This window comes from Lepidochelys olivacea, assembly GCF_965140295.1.
Source record: "Lepidochelys olivacea isolate rLepOli2 genome assembly, chromosome: 18".
In the NCBI taxonomy this organism is placed as follows: Eukaryota; Metazoa; Chordata; order Testudines; family Cheloniidae; genus Lepidochelys; species Lepidochelys olivacea.
Genome location: NC_140428.1, coordinates 7,848,856 through 7,856,090, shown reverse-complemented (window position 1 = coordinate 7,856,090; position 7,235 = coordinate 7,848,856).

Below are 7,235 nucleotides of genomic sequence, written 5' to 3'. Positions count from 1 at the left end.
AATAATTGAGTGATCATTGGGTTGCAGCCACTATAGAACCAGACAGGTGTAACCCTAGCCTACACAGATGTTGGTTTGGTTGTGTCACACTGCCACAAACAGGCATTTGATAATGCTAAGTAATGTGCCTGGCTTGTTAAAGTGATCTGCAGGCCCATCTATCACACAGAAAAAAACATTAATACAGTATGTTCCCTGCACTGCACACTCCTTACATTTAGTTGAAGGTCTGATGTTCACAGTTGCTCAGATATAATCATGGGGTGGGTGTTATGTAGTCATGATGCTCTTTTTGTTCTGTACTGACAGATCAGTGGAAAAGTATTTTCGATAATGTAAATACTGTCACTGGCCAGAGATTGTTGGCTCTCAACAGTCTGCCATACACACGATGGTGTAGTCCTGCCAATTCTTCCAAAGCATTGCATCAAAGCTAGAGCAGGATTTGTTGAGCCTTGGTGGAGTTTGCCAAAGATACAAATCAGATTCCTGCCACTCATTTAAATGCAACTTTTCTGAAGAAAATGGAACAAGTGAAGACAGCTTTTATGGCACACTTTGGGATCATCGTGCTTTAAAGATTCTCACCAACCAGCGTACCGCTGCAGCAAATGGACAGAGATCTGAAGTACTGAGCTCCCTGGAAACTGTTCATGCAACGTTGCAATAAATATCTGTGGATTCTGAATTCAATGCAAAGAAAAAATGCAGGACTACTTCTCACTACGATAACACAAGTTGTGTCATCCTCAGAAAATGGTTTCAGGTTGAATCTTAAGAACTAGAGCAAATACTTGAATCAATTTTGCATTGAAACATTTTCGTCATAATTGACCAGTTTACAGCTTCTCTATATCACTGACTGGATGCTTACAATGTGCTGTATGAACATTTTGGAGTCTTGTTTAAACTGGGTTCACTGGATGCCAGTGAAGTTCACCAATGTGCGTGAAAGTTGCTGCAGTTTACCCCAAGCCTTGGACCCAAACTGTCTTGACAGACTCTTTCAGTGTCAGTGTTAGAATATAGATATTCAGGCCTGCCTGTAAAGGCCTATACTTTAAGAACTTAAGTCTATTTTTATCACTTAGCTAGTTACAGAGGTATAAAAACAAAGAATCAAAATCACAAGTCTGCCTGTGAATGGGCTTTCTCTCACTAGGATAGTCTGAGGCCTTGTTCTTAGGCTAAGGCCTTTGGCTAAGCAGCAGGGGCAGCCATAAGCTGGGAAGCGAACAGTCACATCCTCACACCCCAAACCAGTCGCATTGAAATAAGTTGATATTGGGCTTGTACAGGAATACAATCCTGTCCTGATAAGTGCCTATCCCCACCAGATAAAGATGGTTAAAGAAAACTTAGTTTGATAGCATCCTGTCTGGCAAGAAATCACTTACGGTTGTGGTTGTGAAACCCTCATTTCTGCAGTGTTTTATCTTTATGGCCCCCACTTTTCTATTGTTAATCTGTCTGGCTCTCTAATTATTTCTGTCTGCTGTATAATTTATTTTGCTAGGAGTAAGTTAACTTAGGGAAGTGGGATATAATTGGTTAGAGAATTATGTTACAATATGTTAGGATTGGTTAATTAAATTTCAATAAAATGATTGGTTAAGGTATAGCTGAGAATATTACTATATATACTGGGGTCAAACAGGAAGGGGGGGGAAGGGAAATTGGAATTATGTTTGCTAAGGGGGGGGAACAGGAATAGGGAACAGGGACACAGGCAAGGCTCTGTGGCATCAGAGCTGGGAAGGGAACACTGCGGGACAGACTCTATCGTGCATATAGAGATAAGCCCGACTGGTGTGAAGGGCTTCAGAATATGCTTGCATGGAAACTAACCCCAACAAACATTGCATTGTCTGCGCTTCGGACTGCTGCTGGTCTTTTGCCGCTTGCTGTCTGCATGACAAGAACCAGGGAAGTGGGAGGGTGGAGGGAAAGCCCTCTAACATCTTGGTGCCGTGACTCAGATACCTCATGTTGGACAGGTGAGTAGCAGGCACGTACGTTCCCTTCCCCAACTGTCCACCCAGCTGCTTGGATGGGGCATAGGTGGGCTCTCATAATGGTAGTTGTGGGTCCTTGCAAGACCTTGTAATGGTCTTTTTGGATAAGTGGATTAGGAAGAATCTGGGCCCATTCCAGGTGCAGGGGTCAACCTGGGATGAGATTAAGATTCATAGATTCATAGATTCATAGATATTTAGGTCAGAAGGGACCATTATGATCATCTAGTCTGACCTCCTGCACAATGCAGGCCACAGAATTTCACCCACCACTCCTAAAAAAGACCTCACACCTATATCTGTGCTATTGAAGTCCTCAAATTGTAGTTTGAAGACCTCAAGGAGCAGAGAATCCTCCAGCAAGTGACCCGTGCCCCATGCTACAGAGGAAGGCGAAAAACCTCCAGGGCCTTCCAATCTGCCCTGGAGGAAAATTCCTTCCCGACCCCAAATATGGCGATCAGCTAAACCCTGAGCATATGGGCAAGATTCATCAGCCAGATACTACAGAAAATTCTTTCCCGGGTAACTTGGATCTTACCCCATCTAAAAACCCATCACAGGCCATTGGGCCTATTTACCATGAATATTTAATTACCAAAACCATGTTATCCCATCATACCATCTCCTCCATAAACTTATCGAGTTTAATCTTAAAGCAAGATAGATCTTTTGCCCCCACTACTTCCCTCGGAAGGCTATTCCAAAACTTCACTCCTCTGATGGTTAGAAACCTTCGTCTAATTTCTAATCTAAATTTCCTAGTGGCCAGTTTATATCCATTTGTTCTTGTGTCCACATTGGTACTGAGTTTAAATAATTCCTCTCCCTCTCTGGTATTTATCCCTCTGATATATTTATATAGAGCAATCATATCTCCCCTCAACCTTCTTTTAGTTAGGCTAAACAAGCCAAGCTCCCTGAGTCTCCTTTCATAAGACAAGTTTTCCATTCCTCGGATCATCCTAGTAGCCCTTCTCTGTACCTGTTCCAGTTTGAATTCATCCTTCTTAAACATGGGAGACCAGAACTGCACACAGTATTCCAGGTGAGGTCTCACCAGTGCCTTATATAACGGTACTAAAACCTCCTTATCCCTACTGGAAATACCTCTCCTGATGCATCCCAAGACGACATTAGCTTTTTTCACAGCCATATCACATTGGCAGCTCATAGTCAACCTATGATCAACCAATACTCCAAGGTCCTTTTCCTCCTCCGTTACTTCTAGTTGATGCGTCCCTAGCTTATAACTAAAATTCTTGTTATTAATCCCTAAATGCATGACCTTACACTTCTCACTATTAAATTTCATCCTATTCCTATTACTCCAGTTTACAAGGTCATCCAGATCCTCCTGTAGGGTATCCCTGTCCTTCTCTAAATTAGCAATACCTCCCAGCTTTGTATCATCTGCAAACTTTATTAGCACACTCCCACTTTTTGTGCCCAGGTCAGTAATAAAAAGATTAAATAAGATTGGTCCCAAAACTGATCCTTGAGGAACTCCACTGGTAACCTCCCTCCAACTTGACAGTTCACCTTTCAGTAGGACCCGTTGTAGTCTCCCCTTTAACCAATTCCCTATCCACCTTTCAATTTTCCTATTGATGCCCATCTTATCCAATTTAACTAATAATTCCCCATGTGGCACAGTATCAAACGCCTTACTAAAATCTAAATAAATTAGATCCACTGCGTTTCCTTTATCTAAAAAATCTGTTACTCTCTCAAAGAAGGAAATCAGGTTGGTTTGGCACGATCTACCTTTTGTAAAACCATGTTGTATTTTGTCCCATTTACCATTGACTTCAATGTCCTTAACTACCTTCTCCTTCAAAATTTTTTCCAAGACCTTGCATACTACAGATGTCAAACTAACAGGCCTATAATTACTTGGATCACTTTTTTTCCCTTTCTTAAAAATAGGAACTATGTTAGCAATTCTCCAATCATACGGTACAACCCCTGAGTTTACAGATTCATTAAAAATTCTTGCTAATGGGCTTGCAATTTCTTGTGCCAATTCTTTTAATATTCTTGGATATTCCTTTTTAACCTCAGGTCTACATCCCGTATCTTAGCACCTGGAAGACAGCACACCCTCCTATTTTCTGGATCAGCTCTGGTTACAGGCCTATCTATTCTTCTCAATAAAGAGTCCCCAATCACATAGACCTGCCTTTTCCTAGTGACGGTGCTATTCTCCAGTCTATCCCCTGTTCCCTCTGGCTGCAAGTTTTTTCCATTCCCATTCTCCCTTGTAATCCTTTTTAACCCATCCTGTATCCTCCTGGGGCTCATATTTGGTGTAATCTCCATTAACTCTTCCCCTTTTCCTATAGGACTAACCGCTCTTCTCTTCTTCCTTGCCCTGTCACCTTCAGTGACTACCTGCTGAGCCCCTTCTTCATTTTCCAACTCTGCAAACCTATTCTGAAGCTCTATTTCTCCTTCACTAGCCCGTCTTTTCCTCTGCCTAGTTCTTTTAGTCACATGCTTCCACTGACCACTTTCCTCACCCAGTCTCCCCTCAGAATTCCCTAGTCCTGCTTCCATCTGCAAGTCTGAGCTTTTCCCTTCAGATACCTCATGTCTTTGCTCCATAATCTGCTCAAACCCCTTCCTAAACTCTACCAGACTTTCCACCTGCATCTCCAAACCTCTGATCTTTTCCTCCATCAGCTCTATCAGACGGCATTTCATGCAGACAAAACTCTTACCAGGTGCCCCCTCCAGGAAGGAAATGGGAGCAGTGTTAGGGGACCCAGAGGGATGGGGGCTGGCTGAGGAGCCCACCCTCCTTGGTAAAGGGGTAGCGGAAGGAGGTCCGTGCCCATGGGGACAGGATGCCTTCCAGGGAAAGGAGGCACTTCACTCTGCTGGTAAGAGGTTTGAAGTAAAGGCAGCATTATGGGAAGCTGCCAGGAATCTTTCAAGTTTGGCGCTACTCTAGCGAAGGCTACTGGAGGATTGTAAATTAAAGTTAGGGGTAGTTAAAGATGGTTTGGCACAACAGGGTTTGGAGTCAGAAGCAGAGTTAACAGACCACCTTAGGAGACAGGAGCTGGGACTTGGTCCTGGGGGGGTGGAGAAAAAAAAGTTTCAAAGTGAAAAACAGCAGGGTTTGCACAAGTGGCTAACAACCCCCACTCTTTTCTTCCTCTTTTTCTTCTCCTCCTCCTCAGTTTGCTTAATTTGGTTGGGAGTTGTGTAAGTGTTAAAGAGGAATAGTTGTGGTGTTATAAGAAGGAAGTTTTGGGTTTGATGATAAAACCCCATCATGTAAATGAAATTATTTGTGCAACTCGGTACCGTTACACTGGGGGGACCCTGGTAGTCAAACAAATTATACCAGAGGATCAGGTGGCCACCACCTTCTATGTTTCTGTCCACAGGAGCCTTTACAGCTATTCCGAGGGGAAACAGGCCCTTTCTCCACAGAAATGGTCTGTAAAGGGCTCTGCTGCAGGCAGCAGCCAGCCGGATACTCTGACCTATATTATTTGACTATTGGACGACTTAATCAAAATCACTAAAGGAAGGTAAGGGGTTTCTATTGGAGCTTAACTTGACTGTCTCCGATTGTACAAAATGGGAATATAATCTGGGTACAGTTGTGTAAAAATTCATAAAAGCAGTGCAAGGGATGTTAGGCAAAAGAGAATTTTTGTGTGTGAATCTTTTTGTGTAATCATGTGAGGTTTTAAGGACCTAAACCAACACTCATGGTTTGTAAAATCATGTTTGTAGGTGTAACCCTTCTGCCCGTCAGAGTTGGCAGCAACAAGGGCCGGGTTCAATATCTAGGGGATCCATTCCAATAACACAATGCAAAACCGGCTCGAGCCCCCACCCAGTGACCTGGGACAAATATATACCACCCCTGCCGGGCGCCTCCAAGAGGCAATACTTCCCCTCTCCCAAGCACATAGTCTGAATGTAGCAAAAAGCCTTTTAATAACAGAGAGAAACAATGCGGCATTATGTTGGGGAAACACCACCAACAGGATTCATAACACAACCCAGGAGCAAAACCCACGCCAAGCAAATTGGGGCGTGTCCTTTCCCTTTGGTTCTTGAGTCCAGCAACCCAAAATCACCCAAAGTCCCAAAAGTCCAATGACCCAAAAGTCTCTGTCCTTAGTCAGGGCAGCCCCAGAGTTCAAAAGTTTATCTGCAGAGCTTGGGTGGAGATTGTGGGGGGGTGTTAAGGGGTACCTTAGGTGGTCCAACACTGGTGGCCCCACCTCTCCACAGGGCTCCACTCCACCAGCCGAACTGCTCTACCAGCCACTCCACTCACCATGCTGCAAACAGCTCTACCATATAGCTTCAGGCTCCCCCACTACTTAACACAACACTCACTGATTTCAGCTCTTAGTCAGTTTTTAGCTCTTTTGTGATTTCAGCTTGTAGCAGGGGAGCCTCAGTGCTGGTGCACCATTAGCCCCAAGTGAAATCAGCTCAGCAGCCTGTAACTAGACTCCTAATGGAGTCAACATTAGCTCTGATATTCCACAGTGGAGAGAGGAGGAAGTGGAATTAGCATGCAAGGCCCTCACCCAGGAGCCCATACCACCAAATATTAATACTTGTTCCCAGCCTCTCTCAATTCACAGAGTTTTGGAACCCATGTCCCTTGCCTAGCGAGTGCTACTTAGTTGATGGCGAGTCCCTCCATCATAACAAAAGGCCAAGTACAGTTCCACTGTCCTTGATTCCCATAATCAGGGTAATAACAATTTATTCTTCCTGCCCCAATAACAGAGACACTGGGGATCCCACAGCAGCCAAAGTCACCATTTGGGCAGCTATGGCCTCATTCTAGGTGGGGTGGGTGTGTCTATGCAAATGAGATCAGCCCCTGAAGTTTTTTTCCACCACTTGCCACACCTCACCACCAGATGTAAGGGTGGAGCTCATCCTGACTCTGCTTACATAGGTTTAAGATGAATTGATTTGTTTTTGTTTTTAAATAATACCACTAAAAATCCATTTGAATCTTTCATTCAAAGTTGCAAAACTGACAGACACTTTTTGCTAGACACAGGTAAATAGTGTTGTTTGGCTTTGGTATTTAGCATTTACCCTTAAGGTACCTCAATGATTTATAAAGCTTAATATGTTTTTAAGTAAAGACCAAAGTCGTGGCTGTGGTGGGAGGTGGTCAGGGCCGGGGGATGGGGGAGACATTGTGGGTCTTTTTTTGTGTGTGCA